The sequence below is a fragment of the Leucopleurus acutus genome (assembly GCF_964270905.1).
Source record: "Leucopleurus acutus genome assembly, chromosome: 20".
In the NCBI taxonomy this organism is placed as follows: Eukaryota; Metazoa; Chordata; class Mammalia; order Artiodactyla; family Delphinidae; genus Leucopleurus; species Leucopleurus acutus.
This window is the reverse complement of record NC_139162.1, coordinates 7,073,427-7,095,798: the sequence shown is the minus strand read 5'-3', so window position 1 is coordinate 7,095,798 and position 22,372 is coordinate 7,073,427. Positions and strand designations below refer to the sequence as shown.

General features: G+C 51.9%; 1 protein-coding gene across 2 annotated transcripts in view; it reads left to right on the top strand.

The window, feature by feature from the left end:
* The window catches only part of CMIP (c-Maf inducing protein), a 237,515-nt gene that overhangs the window by 56,964 nt on the left and 158,179 nt on the right, over positions 1–22,372 (top strand). The gene's annotated exons all lie outside the window — the stretch shown is intronic.

Here is a 22,372-nt window from a genome sequence, read left to right as displayed (position 1 = left end):
AATGGCCTTCTTGATAGGGTGGGCGCTCAGGGAGTCGCGGTCTGGCTGTCTTTCCCTCCTGCCCCATTTGTCCATCTCCTCCCGTCATCCCGAGCAGGTCGGGCCAGTGTGGCCCCAGCACAGAGCATTTCCCTTGAGTCAGGCAGGGACATCTTTCGGGGTGGCTCCCGAACCCTGCCTGGACCGCCCAAGGGCATGGTCTGACCCGCTTTCTCTTGGGCACACCTGCCCCAGCTACATCTCTGTGGCTGGGTCTTACCCGGGACCCAGGACCCCAAAGAGCTGTCCTCCTGTCTCCCCTGGCCAGATGGGCCGGGGCGTGGAAGTGAGATTGGTAAGACGGAATGGAATGGCCTGCCCACCTCTCTGGGAGGAGGCCCTTGGTCTGGAACTCCACCTAGAAGTTCTGCCCCGGAGGAACTTCGCCTAAATCGGATCTGGCTGGCAAACGCACCTCGTCTTCTGATCGGTTTACGTTACCCTTTCGGATGAGGGTGCCCTTTTACCTCTGATGGGCCGTTTGGCAGGAGCCGTCTAGCTGGGCTCTGCCTTCTCTCCCTAGCAGTACCCTGTCGAGGCTTCGATGACGGGCACCGGCGTCCTTCCACCTTCTTCCTCCTGGAATTCATGGTTCTCAGGGTCCATTCGGGGACGAGGAGACACTCGCTCCTCACAACTGCCCAAGAGCTGCAGAGATCAGGTCCTTCGTTTCCCAGGGTGAGGACCCTGGAGCTCAGCTTAGAATGTGCTCAGGACAGACACCTCGTGTCCAACATTCTCTCTGAAGATGATGATGTAAAAACCGGTAATGCTGCCACCTGACGTTATTATGGGCTAAGCCCTCAGTTTGGATTATTTTTGTAATCCTCGTAACAGTCTCCCGAGGAAGCACCATTGTGATTAGCTCCACTTAACAGAGAAGTAAACTGAGGTTTGGCAGTGAAGGGACACGTGCAGTCACGTGACCAGCCAGTGACAACGCCAGGGTTTCAATCCTGGAGGCGAGATTGATTCCAGGGCTGGCTGTCATTGTTCCAACACCACCCTCCTGTGCTGCTGCCTCAGACCAGCCCGAGACTCATGATTTTGTCTCTAATTAAAAGAAAAAAATAAATCAAACCTTTATTTTGGGAAATTTAAAAACATATACTGGCACCACACAACAGTAAAATGACCCCCTGCACACCCGTCACCATCTTCAGCAGTTACCAGCTCTGGGCCAGTCTTGTCCAGTAAGTTTCCCCCCCCGCCACTCCCCTCTCCCCCAGCCAAGGAATTATCTGGAAGCAATTCCCTGACATCTTCTCACTTTATCAGGGATTACTTAAATAGGTATCTCTAAAAAATAAGGTATCTTTAAAAAAATAAATAGAAACGTAAAGCCATTCTCCTGCCTAAGAAACTAACAATGATTCCTTGATGTCAAACGCCCTGTCACATTTCCCCAGTTGTGTCGTAAATGATTTTGGTTGTGATTTGTTCAAAGAAGAATCCAGACATGGTCAGTACATCACGGTTGCTTAATATGTCTCTTAAGGGTTTTTAACTCTCTTTTGGAGTCAGGTCATGTATCTTGTGGAATTTTCCATCCCCCCAGTTTTGCCGATTGCTTCCTCGTGGTGTCATCGAGCTCGTTCCTCTGTACCCTGTATTCCCTGTAAATTTTCTGCACCTCCTGTGACTTTCTAGGTAGCTCGACACCTGTGCTGTCTAACACAACAGCCGCCGGCTTTCCTGCTAAGTTTTTAGTTGTCATCAGCGATCATGCTGGGGTGCGTTATTTCCTCAGGGATGCAGAGAGACGATAGTTTAAGTCTACCTTTCCTTCTTCGTTTGTTAGATGGAATTATTCTAAACAGGGCTTCACTTCATCAGCTACTTGTTTGTACTGAAGTTCAGTTTACACAGAAAAGGCAGGGAAGAAAGCTTCAGTCTTCCCCCGTATCGCCAAGTTTTAGAGCAATGAGCTGATTTGGCAGAACCTTCCCAAGGTTTATTTAAAACTTTTTTTTACTATCAATGTGAGTTCAGGGCTTTAAATTTGTACTTGATGTGTCTGAATCCAATGTAGTTCCTCTTCTTTTTGATGTCGATCGTCCCACCTGTGGCCAGTGGGAGCCTCTGGCCTTGATTTTGATTCCTCGACTAAACCCTTTGTGAATCTCCAAGTTCTCTCCTCTTTTCAGCTGATGGGAAGATTCCCTTTCTTCCAGAAGGAGTGGGGCCTGCCTGTATTCACCGCTGCTCACCAGGCCCGGAATGTAGGGGCTTCCTGCCAGAGGGCTATTCATAGGTGCCACCTTCCCCGCTGGCCTCGTTGCCAAGGTGCCAGCCAGAGGCTGGAGTGGAGGAGCCAGGCCAGCACTGCTGGCTCGGGCCCCACACATAGTAGGTGTTCCGGAAGCGGCTGTCGAGTGAATGGACCGAAAGCTGATCCGTCACACCACCTGGCTGGGTTGGGTTCCGCTCCACCCTGGGATTCTCCCGAGAGGCCAACTCGAAAATAGAGCTGGCCTTTGATTCCCTGCGGCCTCAGGACACCCTCCCAGGGCCAAGTGCGTGGGGAGCTGGGGTGAAAACCTCCAGGGTCGCACCGAGGGTGCTGATGTGGGAGCCGCCCGTCCTCCTGCGAGGGGCACTGGCCGGGGTGCGAGGGCCGGCTCTGACACTTCCCAGACCGGGCTGTCCCTGGGGGCCCAGGCAAAACTGGAGCCGGTCCCTGGCCCAGCGGCACGGCTCCAGCTCTCAGAGCCTCTGGGCATGGATTTCACTGCGCTGACTTGCAGCCTCTGCACTATTGTCAATATTTGCTCTGCTCCCCTTGCCCTGGCCGGGCTTGTCCCGAGTACCCAGCACAGTCATGGGCTCAAGGAAGGCTCTGTGGCCAGACCCCTAAATGGACCTCGGGGCTTTTGGTTGCTGCTGCTGGTTTTAAAAAACAAAAGAAAAACGCTGCCAGCTTTGTTGATGTCCAGAGACTCTTGGTCCCCAGAATAACGTGTGTGTTTATGGAGAATGACTTCATGTATTTACTGTATAAGAGGCTGGAATCCGGTGAAACTTCTGGTCTGTCTGAGGGTGGATTTGTGTGTGGATTTGTTGTGAGGAGGGCAGGTGTTCCGACCCATGCAGCCGAGGGGAGGGCAGGCAGGGAGGAAGAGAGTGACCAAGAAAGCTTCCCCTCTGGGGGACGTGGGACCACCCCCAGAGGATGAGGATGAGAGAAGTTTCCAGAAATGGAGCGAGGAGAGCGGAAGGGCAGACCGACCTGACCTTGGCAACAAGGCTGAGCCCGTGGGTCGGGAGTATAGTTCTGGGATGAGACCACCTAGGTCCCAGCCTGCGTGGCTCCTTGTTGGCCTGTGACCCCCGGACAAGTGGCTTCACCTCCCTGAGCCTCCATTTCTTCATCCATAAAATGGGGGGCCTTTCACTTAGTTCCTGGCACATAGCGGGTACCTGTAATGGATAGTGCGAGCAAGGTGGTTAATCGTGTGGGCCCTGGGGTGCCTGCGAACGAGTTCTGGCTCCACCTGTTACAAACTGTGAGTTCATGGGTTTGTTTCTGAACTTCTCAGTGCCTCAGTCTCCTCACCTGTAAAATGGGTGTAATTATATTTCCTACCTCCCAGGCTTGTGAAGATTAAGTGGCTTAAGAGATATGAAGTCCTTAGGATGACACCTGGCACGTGTCTGTGCTTGGTCAGTGCCAGCATTATTACTCCAGTTAATATTAATACAACTGTCTGTCCGAAGTGGCTGCCGTGGGCCCAGAATGGGGCCCTTTGCTCCAGTGACAGGAGGTGCAGTGAATGGCTCACCCGAGGGTGATTGTTTGAGAACCAGACACCATTTCAGTAAATTTCCCAGCAGCCCTGGAGGGAGATCCTATCCTTCCCGTTTCCCAGAGCTGGAGCCCGAGCCCCGGGGGTGACCCACAGCCACCCAGCCGGTTACTGGCAGAGCCGGGCAGCCGCAAAGCCCTCAGCCTCTTCCCCATGTCTTCTCCCAGCTAGACTGAAGCACAGGCTCTAGCAGAGAGAAACCTACTGGCAGTGGGCCTTTATTCTGAGCCAGGATGTGCCAGAGACCCTGAGCAGGGTTTCAGGATTGACTGGGCAGGTAAGGCTGGATCCTCTCGCTTGCACTTGGAGGCCTCAAAGTGACTCACATTTTCTTTTTTTCTTTTAAGATTTTTTTTTTTATATGGACCATTTTTTTTAAGTCTTTATTGAATTTTGTTACAATATTGCTTTTGTTTTATGTTTTGGTTGTTTGGCCGCAAGGCATGTGGGATCTCAGCTCCCCAACCAGGGATTGAACCCACACCCCCTGCCCTGGAAGGCGAAGTCTTAACCACTGGGCCGCCAGGCATGTCCCATGACTCACACTTTAAGTGAGTTCTGGTTCTTATCCCTGAACCTTTGAGGTCCCTCCCGCTTCACGGTGTGGAAATCAGCCTCCGCTGGATGGTACTGTCGTCTGTGGGGACGGGAGGGGAGGGGCGCGTGCAGTCCCAGCTCTGAGGCCAGGCAGGCGGGCACCCCTTGGCTGCTGTTTCAGAGAACACGCTATCGATCGGCTCTTGGATGTGGGGCACGCGGACCGGGCTCAGATAACGAGAGGCGGATTTCGTCAGTCTGAGAGCAGCGTCAGTGGCTATCGGGAAATCGATCGTAGGCATGGAGGGCCTCTGATGCCATCTGGGCTCTATTTATGCTTTTAGGAGACGTGTCTCCTGCACCAGGTGCTACTCCAGGTACCAGAGTCTTAGCTGTGCTGGTCTGGACTTGCTGACTCCCTGTCCATTCCTTGCCCTTCCTCTCTCCCGCTGGGTGCCGGGGAGAGGGGGCGGCCCTGCAGGCCACGTGTCCCGAGGGCCTGTGTCACTGGGTTTGGCCAGTGGGAGGAGCCAGCGGAAGGCTGGAGGATTTCTCCCCCTCTCTGTCTCCGGAAGTCTCTGTGACAGCAGCTGCCCCTCCCCCGTGGCCCCGGCTTCCACCGGACAGGCTGTGGTTCTGTCCCCAGTCCCGGGCGTCAGGACTGCCACTCCCTCCCTCTGTCTTTCCTGTCTAGGGGTGGTGGCAGCTTCCTGCTGCTGCTGATCTCCGGGTCTCCTCCGAGTCCCCCATTTGACTTCTCAGCTCTTCCATCCCTGTGTACCCATTTCCCTGCATTAATTACGTCCCGCAGTTCAAACACCCTAGGGGCTTCTGTCTCTGGTTAGTTGCCTCTGATCCACCAGATGAAGACCCCAGGGTCCCAGCTTCTGCGTGATTTCCAGTCTTGTCACCTGATTCAGGTCTCAGCCATAAATTCTTTTTCCCTCTGCCGTTTTCCACGCGCTCAGACTCTCCCCCCCTCAAGCTTCGGTCTGCCCAGGCCTTTCCTCGGGGCCCGGGTCGTCATCTCAGCCTGCTTTCTCTTTCCCGCTTCCCCTGGGTGCTTGCTGAAGTGTAAACTCAAATCACGGTTCTCCGCGGAGCCTGCTTCTCCGTCTCCACCATCCTTCCCGGCAGGGTCTCCGTCACGCTGACTGCATCTTCCTCCTGAGGAACGGCACTCCGACTGCCCGCTTGTTCTGGGCAGGCGTGTGCTCTTACCAGGCTTGGAATCTGTCCCCAGCGCCCCTCCCTGGACACTCTGAGGTCTGTCTTCCCCACTAGAGGAAGCTGGCGGTGCCTCCCCAGCCTGTGTGTCCCATGGATGACGGCACCCCGTGCTCGCTCGGGGCTCAGGACTCCACGGGGCTGGGACCGGGTCTGGCTGTGTACCGCCGAGTCTGGGGGCCTGGCGATAGGTACCAAAGCGTCTAGGTGTCTGTCCTAAAGAAGTTCTCCCTCGTGCGTCTAGAGGCATGCCCTAGAGGATGTGTAAGGGAGCAGAGTAAAAAGCTAGAGACGGCGTCCAGGTTTGTCAGTGAAGGACTCGGTCAGTCCGTTTCCGTCCGTTGATCCTGTGGAGTATGATACACGATGAAAAAGAGTGAGGTTCATCTAAAACGCATTGCCGCGGACAGATGCCCAAGACGTGCTGTTGTTTGAGACCCACTGTCAGACCAAAACATAAGGTATTTTTTTACATGCACATAAATGCCTAGAAAATGACTCCAAGGAAACACCCCCAAACTGGCAAAAGGGATTATCGCTGGGGAAGCCAGTGGGACTGAATCCAGGTGAAGCTGACTTTGTTGCTTTTCGCCCTTCATATTTCTGGATCGTTGAGTTTTTATGACAACACTGTATTAATGTGTTAGCTGCGTAACTGTAAACTAAGTAATGGTGTATCGACGGAAAGACACCCCCATGTTTAAGCTAGTGTGTCCTAGGAAACTCCCCTCAAAACCCTAGGGGGACTGGAAACATTTTCTCCAGAAGAAACATGGAACAGCCTCGTCTCTGTTGGGAATATATCGGAAACAGTCCCATCCTTCGGGAATGCCATTTTGGAGTTAAGTCTTCCCTGGAGACTTGGAAGATGCAGCTGTGGCACAAAGTTGCCTTAAAACATCTGTTTTCAACCTTTGACCTCACATCACAACAATGGGAACCTCTTATAGTTGTTGGATTTTCTAGGAGCGTGGACATCAATGGATTTGTGGAATTTCTTTGCAGGCAAAGTAAATGAAAGGAGTTCCTTTGAATGCCCCCTGCCCTCACCCCACCATGGTTAACTCTGTGTGTGTGTGTGTGTGTGTGTGTGTGTGTGTGTGTGTGTGTTACCGGAGTGGAGGCGGGAGCAGGTAATGCAGCTCCTTGAGGACTTGCCATCCTTTGGAAGGCCTGAGTCAATGAGATGCTGTTTCCCAAGTCACCTTTGAAACCCCCATGGCTAAAGCCCGTTTATTATCTCATCCCTACATTTCCTGTTTGGCTCTCTCTTTGATCAGAAGATCGCTGAGCACAGAAAAATCTGTCGTGATTTTGAAAGCGTGACCTGCCATCTGCGAAGGGCTCAGTTCACCTGGCTCACTGTCTGTCCCCTGAGCTTTTGACGCCACAGAGCTGGGAAGTGGAGAGAGGTGTCAGGGTCGTGAATCAAAACAGTGGCTTTCTCATGGTGGACGGAATACAGGAAATGCGTGAACCTTTCAGGGACAGAAAGAGGGCACGGGCTTGGGAAGGGACCAGGCTGGGCTGCAGCCCACCAGCTTGGCAAGAGGTCCGGAGGCCAGCCGTGGTTAAGGGAAGTGAGTCCCGCCTGTGTCCCAAGAGTGGCGCCGGGCTTGTGGCTCACACCATGGCGTTTCTCAGCCAGCACTGTGCAGTGGGCGTTAGCGTCCTACCTTACTCACTAGCCAGCTGAGCTCAAACCGATTAAGTAACTGTGTACCTGCTTCCTGTGTTCTGTGTCTGTGGATATTGACTTCAAAGTATGAGACAAAATCGCTGTAATTGCTGCTCCCACCACTACACTGGGCCTGCTTGCATTTGACGGCGGAGCCTGGACCCCCAGAGAAAGTCCTAGCCCCTGGCCTCCTAGCTCATATCTTACAGAGTACAGGAAGTGGTTTCTCTGGTCTGTTTTCCCACTCAGTGACAGCCTCGCTGGGCTTCCCAGCCCCCAGGGCACACGGGGAAACAGCATATGGCTGTTGGGAAGGGGAAAGGACTTTGACTGTGAAACCAGAGAGACCTGGCCGCAGTGCTGCATCTCCTACTCCCTGTCTCTGTGACCTTGGACAGGTCACTAACCCTCTCTGAGCCTCAGTTTGCTCATCTGTAAAGTGGAGCTGTGATGAGGCTCAGACGTTAGGATAAGCCACATGAAACTGCCAGCATTTGGCCACTTTTACCCTACAAAACGGCAATTTCACATGGCTCTGCTGAGTCCTTACACCATGGAAATGCCTTTGTGAGGCGCAGGGACGGGCTAGACAGGGCTACCTCAACCTTGAGGGCCCTGTCTCCCTGGACTGCAGTGAATGGGAAGTGGCTTCTGAAATCATTGCCTCCGAATGAAGAGGGAGCAGTGAAGTCATGACTCCCTGGAAGGTCCCGCGTGCACGGAGGGGGCCGTTCACTGAAGCCGTCATTAGGATTCGCGGAGGGGCTGCGTGGACACAGCCGTGGGTGCTGACGCAGATGCTCCTGTGAGGCCAAGCAGGGTCCTTTCCAACAGTGTCATGGGGTGACAGGCGCAGCCCAGAGGGTTGGGAGGCCTCGGGAAGCTGTGCTGGCTGGCTGGGGTCTAATGTTTGTGTTTGAGCCGCGCGTGTGGTTGGGAAGCCGGTGGTCAAGAGCCCCGGCTCTGGAGTCTAGCTGGCCGAGTTTGCACCCCATGTCTGCCTCTTGGTTGCTCTGTGCCCTCAGACAAGTCATTTCACCTCTCTGCACCTCAGTTTCCTCATCTGTAGCAGTTTCTGCCTCACAGTCCCTGGGAGACACGTAAGATGCCTCATGTGAAGTATCTAGCACAACGCCTAGCACAAAGTAAGCAATCTCTGTGGAGTAGCTATGAATGTGTATTGAAAATAATACTTATTAAAAATCACCATTAGCCACTATTAATAAGTAGGGCCTGATTCATTGAACACTGCATTGGAGATAACAAAGGTGACCAGAATTTCTCAGGGCCTGAGAGTCAGATTCAGACAGCCCTGCCCAGTGTGCTGTGTGACCTTGGACATGTCACTTAACCTCTCTGAGCCTCATTCCTCTGTAAAATATGGGTAGGAAGTGGGACCTTCAATTTATGAGCAGGGTTGTGAGGATGAAATCAGATGCTGCTTTTGGAAGGGCCCCTCCCAAGTGCCGAGTCTGCTGTAGGGGCTCCTGTCGGGAGCTTGTGGTCTTACTGTGGAAGCCCCTTGGTGTCACAGCCTGCTCTCTCCATTTGAGCTGTGGCCACGTGTGGAAAGAAGTACCTGTAGGGTTCTTTTCTTATGTATTTTACTCTGGAGATTTCTGCAGCTCAGGAACAGGAATGTACTTTAGAAAGGATTTAATTTGGGGGTAAATGAATTCTTGAGGAGCAGGATGAGAGCTTTTAAACCCCGCTCTAATCGTTTCGGAAGGCTTCTGTCACTTCCCGGTGCCCGTGACTGTGGACCGCAGGACACTGTCAGCCCCAAGACCTTTTGCAGCAAGCCTTCCCGAGTGGCCTCTGCATCATTGCTTGCTGAGCGGATGGTACTGTGCAGTTGCCATGGTAGCAGCAGGATGTGGTTCCTATGGTGATGGTCGGCAGTGGCAGGAAGACAGCAGAGGTTTTAGTTATCCGGTGGCTCTGCATTCGCCGCCCCCCTGAACAGCACAACACGAGCTGCCCCCACTGCCGCTCTGCTGTGTAAAATGGTTACTGCTGAGGTCGCCTCCCCGCCGCGAAACGTCAGTGCTGCTTCTTGGAAGGACTGGGCTGTACAGGGGTGTTTCTGCCTCCAGAAGGGGAGGGCCCTGAATGTCTGGGGCACCTCAGCTGGGGAGGGGGCTTCATGTGGACCCTGAAAGTAGCAGGTGGGGTCTGTGGGGAGCTGATCCAAAAAGCCCCCCTCCTGGTGGTTCCCTGGAGTAAACCAGAGAACCATGCAAGTTCCAAGTCCGTATTTTCCCATCCGAGTCCGCCTTTACTTGCAGGAGAAACCAGATGGTTTGTAAAACTCCTGCGGTACCTTGCATCCAGATTTCAGCATGGCCACGGTATGGGGGTCACGGGTTGTCCAGCACGTGATCCTTTTCTTCACTTGGGGGTTGGCTACGATCAGGGAAAGGAATAAAGTATCCTGAGTGTTTCTTTTCCCTTCTGGCATCTGAAATCTTACAGCTAGGAGTTCTCCGTAGAAAGGCAAGCAGATGATACAGTGAGACATAGCATACAGAATGTCATTTCTTTTTTATCTAGAGATGAGGGAGGGAGAGTGAGTAAGCAGGATTCAAGAGGCACTGTTACAATTTAAGAGGAAATCTGAAATTTAGGAGCTAAGTGTGGGCGGACACGGGGGCTGCTGGTTTCATTGTTGGACAACGCCGTCCATAAATTGCACATCCACCTTGATAAAGGCTTCCCAAGAGAAAGGAAATGTCTTTGCCTCGAGCTGAAATCCTGTCAACCTGGTGTGGCAACACGATTCGCTCATGCCGGGCAGGCGTTCCGATTGGCGGTCGGTGCCGTCACTGGGTTTCCTGGGGTGTGATTGGTGGATCGGACCCTGCCATCAGAGCTGTGTTCCAGGTGGCCATACCTGGATTGAAACGGGCGGGATGGAGGGCTCAGTGCTGGTGCCTCCACTGCGGGACACCCAGAGCTCCTTAAGTGCCTGTCCCAGGAACGTGGCCTCGTGGCAGGGCCCAGGGCCGAGCGGACCAACTCTTTTCACCTGAAGTAGCCAGAGGTCAGAGGAGTGCCTACGAGCTGAGCCGGGGAGCGCCCGACTCTGGGTTCTTTTTGGGAGGACTGCAGTTTAGTGAGCACTTTGAATGAACACTGCGTACTCTGGGAGACTTCTTTTTTTTTTTTAAATTTATTTATTTTATTTATTTATTTTTGGCTGCGTTGGGTCTTCGTTGCTGAACGTGGGCTTTCTCTAGTTGCGGCGAGCAGGGGCTACTCTTCGTTGCGGTGCGCGGGCTTCTCATTGCAGTGGCCTCTCTTGTTGCGCAGCACGGGCCCTAGGCGTGCGGGCTTCAGTAGTTGCGGCACGCGGGCTCAGTAGTTGTGGCTCGCCGGCTCTAGAGCGCAGGGTCAGAAGTTGCGGCACACGGGCTTAGTTGCTCCGAGACACGTGGGATCTTCCCGGACCAGGGATTGAACCCGTGTCCCCTGCATTGGCAGGCGGCTTCTCAACCACTGCGCCACCAGGGAAGCCCGAGACTTCTTCTTTTTGAATTTTGAGAATTAAAAAAGAAAAACACAACGTAGGATACATACACAAGCAGTAGGATTCATCGCTTGACCACATACGGATCTATCAAGATGACTTTCAGGTTAGCCAATAATCAAACAGAAAGCGTCAAAGACTAATATCAGAAAACACATTTCTACCACCCATAATTGACCATTGTTTATATTTTATCCTCTTTGCTTTGCCTTTTTAAGTAAAAGGAATAAGACACCATTGGAAAAGTGAATAATTACCTTGACCTGTAGCTCAGCACCCGCCTCCAGCTGCCCTTTATTACGAATTTGGTGTAGATCTTTCCATTAATTTCCATTTAAATGCTTTTACACACACATGTAACCATAAACAGTGTGTAGCATTGCTTTGCGTATGTTTTTAAAATGTGCTTACAACTTGGCTTTTCCCCCCTGCGCCATTTGCTCCCGGGTTTGGGATCTGTGTCTGTTGGTTCCTGTTTCGCTCACTTCTTTTCCCTGCTGCACAGTAACCCTGTGTTTGCCATCTTGTGCAGATAAACCTTGTCTTACAGAGGGGGACCTGGAGCCCGTGGTCACTCGGCTGCAAGGTGGGCTTCATAACCCCACCCGCCCCCATGTTGGTGGGACTCCAAAGGCAGGGCGTCCCTCACGTCCCTGGCCCAGCAGCTGACAAATGCAGTCTGACGAATTCAGGTTCCCGAGTCACCCAGCTCAGCTGTGTTTGCCTAATCTAGGTCACTGCCAACCCCCTCCCTGAAAGAGCCCTGTGGCCCAGAGTGCCGTCTGAAAAGGAAATGCGATGACGGCGCTTTTGTTGGGAGAGCGCTGTGCCCATTTCCCTGACCACCCTCACCCCCCGGTTGGAGGCCCCGGCCGCGAGGTGGCAAGGCAGCCTTGGGTGCCGGCGCCGCTCTGCTGAGCACCCCAGTTGCCTCCTGCACTGAGTCACCCTCAGGGAACCCTGACCTTTTGCTCAGGCGCAGCTCCCTCATGCAGGGAGCGTGGCCGTAAGGCTGGCCTCATCCCTCGGCTCTCTCCCAGGCGTCGGGACCCCTTGAACCAAAAGCCACCCCCTTGCACACTGGCAGAAACTCGCAGCTCCTGGTTTCTGAGTCATCGGTGTTTTCGCCAGGTGTGTGTGGTACGTGTGCCGGTACGTGGGCAGCCACCAGCAGGTACGTGGATTTTTCAGCCCCTCTAACTGTGGCTCCCTCCAGCCCCACCTCTGCTGGCGGCCCCGGGGAGAACAGTGACCTGTGACTCGCCGGGGGAATCACAGCGTCCACGTGGAGACCCGAGAGCCCAGGCCCAGTGACTGCCACCGTCCCTCGCTTAAAAGGAAAGTCAGTTTTGCGGTCAGACAGAACTTGATTCTTCCAGTCGCCCAGCAGGTATTTACTGCGCCTCCTGAGCGCCTGCCCTGGGGATAGTGTGGCAAATGGAACAGAGACGGTGTCTGTCATGCTGGAGCCTGCTGCCCAGTGGGAGAGACAGTAAACGAGCACCAGGCAGATAACCACAGGGCCGGACCTGGGGCTCCTCTGTCAGCCCAGCCTGCCAGTCCTTGCCAGTGACCTCGGGTGAGGTCACCTAAGTCCCCTGTGAGCACAGGCACAGTGCTCCAACCCCTGGGGGTTACGGAAGTCTCAGCAAGGCGGCGTGACTGTCACCGTGCTGGGCGCGGCCCCGGTGCCTGATGCGTGGCAGCTGCGCTTGTGACCACAGCCCTCTCTTACGGAAGTGGAGATTGAAGCCAGAGAGGTGAAGTGACCTGCCCACGGTGGTGCAGCAGCTCGCAATCCCAGGCCTGTGTAGCGGCCCGGCCCCCAGCCACAGGGGAGGCTGTTCCTCTTTTCACAGAGCCAGTGCCCTCCATGTTCTACAGGGAGTGGTTTGTTTTTTTTTTAAATTAATTAATTAATGTATGATTTGTTTATTTATGATCGTGGTCAAATATACATAACGTAAAGTTTACCATCCTAGCCATTTTTAAGTGTACAGTTCTGTGGCATTAAGTACGTTCACGCTGTTGTGTAACCATCACTACCGTCGTTCTCCAGAATTTTTTCATCTTCCCAGACTGAAACTGTCCCTAGTAAACACCTAACTTCACATTCTCCCTACCCCCAGGTCCCTGTAACCACGTGCTCGTGATACTTTCTGTCTCTAGATATCTGACTACTCGAGGTCTCTCATGTGAATGGAATCAGACAGTGGTTGTATTTTTGTGTCTGGCTTATCTCACTTAGCATAATGTCCTCAAGGTTCCTCCATGTTGTAACATGTCAGAATTTCCTTTCTAAGGCTGAATAATATTCGTGTGTGTGTGTGTGTGTGTGCACGCACGTGTGTGCGCACACCACATTTTGTTCATCCACTCATCTGTCAGTGGACATTTGGGTTGTTTGCAACTTTTAGTGAATGGGAGTAGCTCTGCTGTGCACGTTGGTGTACAAGTATCTGTTTGAGTCTCTCCTTTCAACTGTCACTTCGTTTGTGTATATATGTAGGTGCAGGGAGCATTTTATCATCTGGAATAAAATAAAAGGAACAAAAAGGAAAACTCCTAACTTCCAGGAGTTCTTATCCTCAGGCCCATGGATAGAATTCAGGGTATCTGTGGACCTGGATATGGGAAAAAAAAAAATGACAGCTTTTTATTGTCACTGACCTGTAACTGACATGCAGCATTTCCTTCGAGAATGACTGTGGACAGTGCTGCGGCGGCAATGTTAGCAGTACCTGTGACACAGTCACTAACAGAAATCCCAGATGTTTTCAGATACCGTTCCTGCCATTGTAGATATCTTGGAATATCGTTATCTTTGTCACTACTCCGAAGTTACGGTGGTTATCACACCTACGGCTAGATCTTGTTATTTAATGCAGTAAAGAAGTTATCTTTTGCTCTATCACAAATTTTAAGAAATATTTTGATAACCACATTTCACTATGATCCATATGTCACTAGGTTCCCTTGCGATCCTATGAATTTCTTTTGTCCGTTTCAAAAGTTTATTCTGGGACTTCCCTGGCGGTCCACCGGCTTCCACGCTTTCATCGCAGTGGGGCATGGGTTCGATCCGTGGTCGGGAAACTAAGATCCTGCATGCCGCACGGTGTGGCCAAAAAATAAAGTAAAGGTGTATTTTTTAAAAATAATAAAATAAAAAATAAAAAGTTTATTCTAAGAAGAGGTCCAGAGTCACCAGACAGCCAAGGGCTCCAAGGCACAAAAGAGGTTAAGAGGCCTGAGCATCTTCCCCTGCCCACGAGTACACACAGGCCCCCTCTTCTCAGGAGGTACCCCCTGTCCCACTGCAGGTCCCACAGTGCAGGATCCAGCCCACCGGACGGAGTAGGTTTACTCTGTTGCTTCCAGGCAGCTCCGTGGAGGAGAATCAGAGCTTCTTTGGAGGGGTGGTCAGGCATCCTGGGCCCTCAATGATTTTCAGCCGCTCCCTGCCCCACAAAACTGAGAAGAGAAATTTCACTTCATAATTATGGGAATCGTCTCTGTTTCCGGGATGGCTCTGGACATGTTTTGAGTCCGTCTGGGCTCCCAGGAGTGAGCACACTGGGGCGTGCGCCCTGCAGCCTTGGGGCTGGTTCCACTGGAGGACGCAGCCTGCAGGGTGATGGTACAGCTCGGACAGCGCGAGGCCAGACGGGTCTGAGCGCGAAGAGGAACGTATTTCCTTAGTTTTTGCCCACTTCACGACATCTCCATTCTCCAGCTCATCAGCCCAAAGTGGGACTGGGGGCGGGGGGGGGGGGTGGGGGCGGTGGAGGGAGCAAGGTGATGGGGCCTGGGGTGGTGGTGGTGGCCGGAGTCGGGGGAGGTAGGTTTGCAGATGGCCCTGGCTTGGTGAAGAGCTGTGGTGGGGAAGGCCGGGCTGTGTTGTTTGAGAAACTTTGGCTTTATGGCCTGCATGTTAAAATATTATTATTGGGCTTCTCTGGTGGCGCAGTGGTTGAGAGTCCGCCTGCCGATGCAGGGGACACGGGTTCGTGCCCCGGTCCAGGAAGATCCCACATGCCGCGGAGCGGCTAGGCCCGTGAGGCATGGCCGCTGAGCCTGCGTGTCCGGAGCCTGTGCTCCGCAACGGGAGAGGCCTCAACAGTGAGAGGCCCGCGTACCACACACACACACAAAAATATTATTGAACACTAATACCGAGGCCTGGTGGATGGCTAGAAGAATGGATAGAGAGCTGAAAAAGCAGGAGTCGTAAAATGTTCTTTGTAGCATCTAACTGGTGAATGTATGAGTATCCACTGTAAGAGCCTTTCAACATTTTTCTTCTTTCATTTTGTTTTCTTTTTAATTTATTTTTAAAAAATTTTTGGCTGCGTTGGGTCTTCATTGCTGCACACAGGCTTTCTCTAGTTGTGGCGAGCAGGGCCTACTGTTTGTTGCAGCGCGCAGGCTTCTCATTGCGGTGGCTTCTCTTGTTGCGGAGCACGGGCTGTAGGCATTCGGGCTTCAGTAGTTGCAACACACGGGCTCAGTTGCTCCGCGGCATGTTGGATCTTCCCAGACCAGGGCTCCAACCCATGTCCCCTGCATTGGCAGGTGGACTCTCAACCACTGCGCCACCAGGGAACCCCAGAAGCTGCATCTTAACACTGTCTCGGGATGGGCCCAGTGAGGGAGGGTGATGGGAGAGAGTGGGCATCTGGTTTCCCTGATGGAGGAAGACAGGTGAGCTGTGCCGGGGGCGCTGAGTGAACCTCAGGCCACCAGGTGTGAGGTCAGGTGGGAGATACAGCTCTGGAGGGGTCAGCAGGCAGATTAGGCAGGGCCTAACGGCCCTCCAAGGGGCACTGGGACAGCATTTATATGGGGCAGTAGGACAGACTAATGCCCCCCAAAGATGTCCACATCCTAACCCCCAGAACCTGTGACTATGTGACCTGACATGGCAAAAGGGACTCTGAGATGTGATTGAGTTAAGGATCTTGTGATGGAGAAGGTATCCTGGGTTATCCAGATGGGTTCTGTGTAGTCACAGGGATACTTGTAAGAGAAAGGGGAGGCAGAAGAGACAGGGTCAGAGGTGGAGACTGTGAGAACAGAGCAGAGGTGAGAGTGATGCTGCCACCAGCTTTGCAGATGGAGGAAGGGGCCACAAGACAAGGAGTGTGAGCGCCTCTAGAAGCTGGAAAAGGCCAGCAGACAGTCTCCCCCCCGAGCCTCCAGAAGGAGTGCAGCCCTGCCGACACCTTGGTTTGGGCCCTCTGAGACCTATTTTGGACTTCTGGCCTCCAGAACTGTAAGAGAATACATTTGTGTTTGTTTTTTTCTACTTTTTTTTTTTTTTTTTTTTTGCGGTACGCGGGCCTCTCACTGTTGTGGCCTCTCCCGTTGCGGAGCACAGGCTCCGGACGCGCAGGCTCAGCGGCCATGGCTCACGGGCCCAGCCGCTCTGCGGCATGTGGGATCTTCCCGGACTGGGGCACGAACCCGCGTCCCCCGCATCGGCAGGCGGACTCTCAACCGCTGCGCCACCAGGGAAGCCCCCATTTGTGTTGTTTTAAGTCACCAAGTTATAGATGTCCGCTGCAGCAGCCTCCGGAAACTGATACTCTGGTTAACGCGTGGGGTCATCTGAAAACCTTTGTACAAGGATCTGGGTTAGGGGTGCAGGACTTTTTGGCCAGGGACGGTAAGACCATCACCGTTTCCTGAAAACCTTCTCAGAGAGTCCCGCTTCCATCCAGTGTTCTTGTTTGTTCCATTTAAGGCCAGAGGGAAATTAACCTCGTTTAGTGTCAAGGAGACTCACTGATCCCGATGCATGCTTACCCGGGACCCATGTGTTAGGATGTTGGAAACTCCTTTCTAGGGGATTCTGATCATACATCACCCCAAGCAGATACGATGTGAACTGGACCCCGCTTTGGGGTGAAAAATCCCAGCGAAAATGGCAGATCCCTTAGGGACCTTGATGGATTTCCTGTTACTCATTCTCCCGTCTGCTGAGCGGGAAGGTGGGGTGTGTAGTATCACTGTAACCTGTACTTTCCTAAAGTCAAACAGATTTCTCTAGGTGGGAGTATTCCTCTTTGGTGGGATCGGTGCGGCCCGTCTGACTCAGCGGCTCCCCCAGCAGCACCTTCTGCAGCTGACACCCTGACAATCCTCTAGAATCTCCTGCCTTCTGCTCACAAAAGCCTCCTTCCCCCGAGAACAGAGCAGAGCCTCTCCCGCCCCGCCTCCCTCCCACGGCTCTCCCTGAGCCGGGGCCTGTGTGACTGCTACCTCCAAGACGTCTGTGTCACCAGGAGATGTTGATGTTACCCAGCGATGGAGCCAGGAGCCTCCTCCAGTCACTACCCATAAGGGCATCTCTAGGTGGGATTGAGTGCCGGCACTGTGCCCTCCTTTACATATACGTTACCTTATTTAGCATTACAACTCCTGCATTAAATGTTTTATCCTAACACCTCCGGGTTAGTAAGTGGAAAAGCTGAACCTGGCACCCGGCACATTTACCCACTCACGTCCCTTCTAGGTGTTGAACTTGGGACATTAGCCACCGGCTGATGTCAGCTTGCTCTAATACCATTACCACTGTCGTGAGTTGGATTGCGTCCCTGAAAAAGATCTGTTCACGTCCTAACCTCCAGTACCTGGGAATGTGACCTTATTTGGAGACAGGGCCTTTGCAAATATAGTCAAGCTCAGGTTCGCAGTCCAACCTTCGCTTGGAGAACTGGGTTCATTGGGTTCAGGAATCGTTTCCTCTCCTTCCAAGTTAACTGATTTCAAGAGCTCAAACCATGTCGTGGCTTTTCCCAGACTGGCTGATTCAAACCATGCCACAGCCAGGAAAGGAAAAAAAAAAAAAACAACCAGATTATTGACTAAGAAACATTCATTTCTGTTGCAAATTACTAGTTGGGGCTAGTTGTTGATTATCTCACCTCTGTTGCCATTTGTATTTAGAAATAGCTTATAAATTTGCTTACGTGGGTCTGGTTTGTCCTCTAAAATGAAACGATTGCACTGCAAGTAGTTCTAAAACCATACCGTGATTGGCTAGCTTCCATTTCGTGGATCTCCACCTCTGTCAGGCACAACCCTGGGTACTTTACTTACGTTACCTGTGGCTTTCACAGTAATCTGGTGAGCTCCAGATGAGGAAACTGAGGCCAGGACAGCTAAGGAAGTTAGGAGCCCGAGGTCGTGCAGCTCACGCCTGTGCGAGCTGGCTTCCACACCGCAGTCTTCGGACTCAAGAGTCTGTTCTGCCCTGCCCGTCTTCCTGCTAACTGCAGACACCTTCGTAATTAGATGGCAGGGAAGAACAAGCACAGGGTGTTCACATTTAGATGTGCGCTTGGCAGGAGAGCGTGTGGTGTGAGTGCATGCTTGTGCAGCAGGCCATTGCGTACATATAAGTGTCTTCAAGAATGTCAGCCGTCACCAATTTTGAAAAAGTTCCTAAATGACCTCTCCTGGCAGACCAATAAATTGAGCCCAACAGATGAACCACTGGGCTTTACTCGCAGTCTCTTCAAGTACCTTTTAAATCCCAGAAATAGCCCTGTGCTTCCCCAGGGACCGGGGCTGGCTGTCCTCAGCTCAGTCCTGCAGATCGAAGGAGGCCCCCTCCGCTTGTCCAGTGGCTGAGTCAGGAGAAGCTTCCCCGGGGCCAGAGGAAGGGGGAGGTGATGCTCTGAGACCCAGTACTATGAGGTGGGTGGGAGGTGGGTCGGCAGGTCCCAGGGCTTTTCACCCCCAGCCCATGAAGGAGGGTGGATGTGGGGCATCCAGTGCCGGGCTCCATGCCCTTTTTCCGTAGTGCCATCCACGTCTGGCTGGTCTCTCAATGATTAACCGTGTGACCTTGGGCACACCACGTGGCCTCCCGGGCCGTCAGCAAAGGCAGTGTGGCCTGCGAGCTCACCTCATTGCTTCCACTGGGGCTGACCTGGGCTGCCGCCGTGGACACGCCCGGCGATGCACCTGGAGGCCTTTGCCCTGGCTGGTCCCTCTGTTTGCATCTTGGACTAAATATCCACACCGCCAGCCCCCTCACTTCTTTTTGATCTTTACCCAGAAGTCACCTAATCATGTTTCCTCGACTATCCCGTCTAAGATGTTGACACCCACCCCACCGCCGCAATAGTTTAGCTTACTTCTCGTTCTCTGCCTTATTTTTTCTCCTTAGCACTTGCCATAATCTAACAGACTATGCATTTGTTATCCGTTTTGTTTATTTTCTCCTCCTGTTAGAAAGGCAGGGACTTTTGTTTGTCTTCTCTCCCCCCACTGCTGTACACCCAGCATTCAGAACAGGGCTCTGTGCTTGTAGATGCTCGATAAATACCTTTTGAGTGAATGAATGAATGAAGAAGTGAATCTATTTAACTTCGCAGAGCCTCACTTTGCTCATGGGAGTGAAGTCTGCCTACTAAGTATGTAGTAGGCATTCACGAAGTGATAGTTACTCACTAAGTGACAGCTTCTGTTATTTATATTGTCATTCTGTGCTTGATCTTTAAAATCAAGGGGCTGCAGCTGAAGGTCCTCCAGAGCATGAGCTGGGGCTGAGCCAGTGCGGGACGGCAGGGAAGTGCTAGTTTGAAGGCAGGGAGGACCCCACCACCACCACCACCCCCGCCATCAACCTTGAGCATCGGGGCATCCTCTGGGCAGCCAGAGGGGGAAGGAAGATCCTGGAGACGAGCGGTTTCTTTTTCCTGCTGTCTCATTCGAGGCAGGGCAGGAGAGGGGTCCCGTGGAAGCTCCGCTCACAGCTCCACTGCCCCCCTTACGTGGGTCTGTCTATCTCCACCAGGCTGGGGCTGGGGCGCCTGTCTCTGTCAGGATTCCTGCACCTGGGCACGTCCCGGGCAGCCTGTGGTCAGCTGTGTCTCTTGGCCAGGACTTTCAGGAATGCACCCTTTTGACCACACAAGCAAGGCCACACATGCCTGATGATAGTGAACTCTGAACTCTTAAGGAGCATGAACCTCGCGTGGTACCCTCTGTAAGGATTGGCTACCTTAAATCTCACTCACTCCCCTCGCTTCATGAGTTTGTTATTAACTGTTTGCATTTCTGTTGTGCATTGTTTAGATTCCTTATGTTTTATTTTTAATTGGAGTATATGCCTTTTTAAAAAAAAGTAGTTTATAAGGGTTTCATTTTTCATATAGAAAAATTATTAATCTTTTTTCAAATCAGATATGTAGCAATTGTTACCCCTGCCCACTTATCTTTTTCTCTGGCTTCTTCATTTCGTGTGAGGTATTTACTGACATATAGAAGTTTCACATTTTTCTGTGGTTGGATCTCAGTGTCTTAATCCATGGCTTGTTAATGAACTGTCTTAGTGGTTTATAAAAGTTCTTCCAAATTTCAAGATTGAGCAGACATTCCCCATTGTTGTTTGTTTGTTTATTTTTTAACATATAACTGTAAAATTAAACTAGAGTTAATTTTTGGTATAAGGTGTGAGGCTGTTCTTTCCCTCCAAATAGTTAACTGATTGTCCAGTATTATTCAACGAATAATGTTCCCTTTTCCACTGCTTTAAAATATCCCTATATCGTATGCTAAAAATCTCAAATATGCGCTGAAGTCTCTTTTAGGCTTTCTGTTAGTTGCTACTGATTTACTATCCTTGCTCCAGCGCTGTACTGTTTTAGTTATTGTAGATTCATAGTGTTGTAAAGTTAAACGCCTTCCTTTTAAAGATCAAGGAACCGAGGTACAGAGAGGTCAAGTAACTTTCCCAAAGTCACACAGCTAATTGGGGTCTCCACATCTCATATGCATATAATTTCCAGTGTGTTTAACTTTCCTGTAGGTGTTTCTCACGATGGCTTTCTGTGCTTCTTATGTATTTTTATCACTTTTGCTCATGGCATATCACGGACATGTTTTGTTGTTGTTGTTGTTCCCACAGCCTTAGTAAGTTCTGTCTCTCCTAAGCAGAGCTAGCCCTTAGTATCTGCTAAAATTAGCAAGAATGAGATCAGATGTGAATTTCCTAGTACCATGTCTGGCACATAAAAGCCCTTAATCTATTAATAATAGTACCGTTATTATTATTTCCATCAGTGTCATTGACTTTCTGTAAGGTACGTTTTTACTTCACACCTTTCACCTCTGAGCAGAATTCATAGTAAATGCACTGTAGTCATATGTCCTTGAGTTTTCAGGATACTCCCAACGGCCAGTGTTGGACCCTGATGTCCACCTCCCCCTCCATCCAATAAATTACTCAGAGGGTCCCACACTCTCAGTGGGCTAACAAGCTCTTGCAGTGATAAGAAATCATACACTTGAGCAAGGGCTCGAGGTCATTCTGTGTCTCCCCCAGAGTCGTGCCACCCGAGGGCCAGAGAACCTCAGCGATGAGGGACCTCGTGTCTGCAGTGTCCCAGGCACTTCTGGATCCACGGAAGTGGATCCCGTGCAGGATAAGCTCGTGGGCAGGGACTCGAAGCACCCCTACCGCAAGGTCTGCAGTGCAGCTATAATTGGCCAACGCAAAGATGAATTTCCCTGTAAAAATTCTGAAATCAGGTACCTGTTAGTTACTTTCGTATTACACATAGGAGAGACCAGGTTCCGTGAAATAACTGGTTCTTCGAACCTGTTGGAGGGTGAAGGCGCTTGGAAGGTGCTCCCCAACCTTGTTGCTGGTGTCGCTTTCTTTTTTCTTCTTTTTAATAAATTTATTTATTTATTTATTTATTTATGGCTGCATTGCTGCACACAGGCTTTCTCTAGTTGTGGCGAGCGGGGGCTACTCTTACTCTCATTGCTGTGGCTTCTCTTGTTGCGGAGCACAGGCTCTAGGCACGCGGGCTTCAGTAGTTGTGGCACGTGAGCTCAGTAGTTGTGGCACGTGAGCTCAGTAGTTGTGGCTCGTGGGCTCTAGAGCGCAGGCTCGGTAGTTGTGTTGCACGGGCTTACTTGCTGTGCGGCATGTGGGATCTTCCCAGCCCAGGGCTCGAACCCGTGTCCCCTGGATTGGCAGGCGGATCCTTAACCACTGCGCCACCAGGGAAGCCCCTGAAGTCGCTTTCTTGCACGTGGACAGAGGTGCGTCCCCTCTGAGTGCCTGGACTCTGGAATGTGGGTTGATATTAACCGTCATGTGGAAGCCGTTCTGGGTCACGCTCTGTAGGAACCCATGCTTGGCGGTTCCTTGGCTTGGAAAGAGGTGGCCTTGATTTGGAACTGAGTCAAGAGTGAGCTTTCGTGGGGACTTGCCTGGTGGCGCAGTGGTTAAGAATCCGCCTGCCAATGCAGGGGACATGGGTTCGAGCCCTGTTCCGGGAAGATCCCACATGCTGCAAAGCAACTAAGCCTGTGCGCCACAACTGCTGAAGCCCGCGTGCCACAACTACTGAAGCCCACGTGCCTAGAGCCCGTGCGCCGCAACAAAGAGTAGCCCCCGCTCACCGTAACTAGAGAAAGCCTGTGTGCAGCAACGAAGACCCAACGTGCCAAAAATAAATAAATAGATTTATTTAAAAAAAAAAAAAAAGAAGAGTGAGCTTTCAGCCAAAGGGAGAGGGGTGGTGTCAC